Source organism: Juglans microcarpa x Juglans regia, chromosome 3D (genome assembly GCF_004785595.1).
Source record: "Juglans microcarpa x Juglans regia isolate MS1-56 chromosome 3D, Jm3101_v1.0, whole genome shotgun sequence".
Taxonomy (NCBI): domain Eukaryota; kingdom Viridiplantae; phylum Streptophyta; class Magnoliopsida; order Fagales; family Juglandaceae; genus Juglans; species Juglans microcarpa x Juglans regia.
In genome coordinates, this window is record NC_054598.1 from 22,404,346 (window position 1) to 22,406,744 (window position 2,399).

Sequence of the window (2,399 nt, forward strand, 5' to 3'; positions counted from 1 at the left end):
GTGCGCCTGGAGATCCTAGTCCCTTTAGCTTGGGGTAGCACAACGTCATTTCCGAGTGGTTCACGCTCCTCCGTTGGGCATTCTTCTTCCTCGGCAGGCCCCCGCCCCTCCCTTGTCAATATTTTTTGTCGACCCACCATTCGCTTCCGTGGAAGGAGAAGAGCAGTGCAATCTCCAGGCGCCTTTCTCCAGCTCCTTCGTGCATCCTGCTCCTCATGGACCTAGTGTGTTCGAGCCATTCATGTCCTTCGAAGACTCTCTAAAGGAGGAAGCCACTCACGAGGTTCCACAAACGACCTCAAAGCATAGGCACAAAAAAAGATCGTGGCCATTCCCCTTGGGCTTCCCCAATCACCTTCAGGGTCAGAAGACAAGAAGAGGAAGAAGAAGAAGAAGAACAAAAATAAGAATAGGAAGGAGAATCAGGACGTGAGGGACAAGGAAACCTCCGTCGAGGCCTCTTCCACAGTGATCGAGAATTGGGAGGAGGTCACCAACCAAGTCCGCCTCTCCCAATGTTGGAATTGTCCCCCCCCCCCCCCCGCCCCAAATCTTTTTTGTCGAGTCGAGCGGGGTGGGTCGCGAAGAAGGTCCACATTGTTTCGATTCCATTGTGGAGTTAAGTGACAGTGATGACTCCCAGGACTCTGTCACGCTTGGGATGCTGTCCCCTCAAGTGCCGTCATCGGGTGGTCCTGTTTGGGCCGATAAGACTCCTTTTGAACACGGGAGGGAAGCTGGAGGTAGGGTGTCGTACTTCTCTTAGCAACTGGGGATCGCCGACCCTTCCCCTTCCACCTGGGCCGAGGGGAGCCAAGCTCCTGCGTCGAATCTAGATACCTGGGCTACAATGACCGAGTGGGCTGTCTAGAGGCTGTGACCCCTCTTCGCCCAAGTAGGTTTTCCTGCACTTTGCTTGTTTCATTAGGCCCTTTCTTCTCTTTGCCACATAATTTCTAATCGTTCTCTTCATTGCAGGCTGTGGACCAGTTGGCCACAATGATTGGCGAGGAGCAGGCAGATATGGAGGAGGCAAACTAAGAACTTGGGACGTTAGGTCGCTTCAGGTACTATAAGCTGAAACAGGTAGCTGAGTAGATTGAGACCCTCGAGGTCGAGCGCAAAGGGTTGATCGACGAGGTGCAGTTTATGAGGAAGCAAAACCAATGCTTGCATGCGAATGTCGGGAGGCACAAGTGGAAGAAGAAGGTTTTAAAATTGTTGTTGCACGAGGTTGAGGAAAACCTCCACCAACGGTCTTTAACGAGCAAACTTCTTAAGGAGGCCCACGTTGCGACCAAGTGGAACTTGGTCACTAGGGAAGCAGAGCTAGAGTCTGCTCGGTGGGTGTTGCAGGAGTCTCGGCTAGATTGGGCTTCAGTCGTCGGGAAGTGCTCGAGGTTTTGTGCATGCACTTCAGACTCACCCAGGAGACCCAATGCCAAAGGAAGCAACTGCGGCGGGTGAAGGCACACATAAGTGAACTCTCACAAAAGGTGACCCAGAATAATATTGACCTCATAGCCCATGACATTGAAATCACTAGTTTGAGGTCTAGCTTGGATGACGTTGCCTAGCATTCTATGGAGGTCAGGACCGAGTCGCAAAGGCTAATGCTATCTGGGACGTAGCCTAGTCCTACGGCTATTGAGAGAGCCTTGAACGAATGCACAAACACCTACTGGAGCACCCCGGGTTGGATCTGCACACTCTCTATCCTTGACTTCCCTTCCCCAGAATTCCCAAGCGCAAGCCTTCATCAAGAACTTCGGGTAGCCATGATATCCCTCGTACCCCGAGGTGCTTTTCCACCTCCACGTCCCAGTGACGGGCTCAAGAATTTTTGTTTTCATAGGGTTTTCATAAAAAAGTTCTTTGTTTCTATACTTGTAAAGATTGCACGTTGTTCATAAATGAAATGAAAGTTTGTTTCTTCCAACTGCTTATGTCTTTCTCATTACTCCGTGACTCCACAACAAACTCTAGGGACTCGACTTCTTTGTTGGACTGGGGGCCGACGAGTCTAGAGACTTAACCTTACCCTGTAGTGAGTTTAGGGACTCGACTTCCATGTTCACGAGGCCTTGATGAGGCTCGGGATCTTTTACCCGGCCTCGACCCCACGACGAGTCTAGGGACTCAGCTCTGTTGAATGGGGTCGGTGAGTCTAGAGACTTGGCCTTACCCCGCAGCAAGTCTAAGGACTCGAATTCCTTGTTCGTGAGGCCTTAACGAGGGCTTAGGATCTGGTGCCCAACCTCAACCCCATGGCGAGTCTAGGGACTCGACTTTGTTGAGCGAGGGGTCGACTAGTCTTAGGACCCATCTTCGTGGTGAGTTTAGGGACTCAATTTTGTTGAATGGGGGGTTGGTAAGTCTAGGGACTACACTTCTTTCTT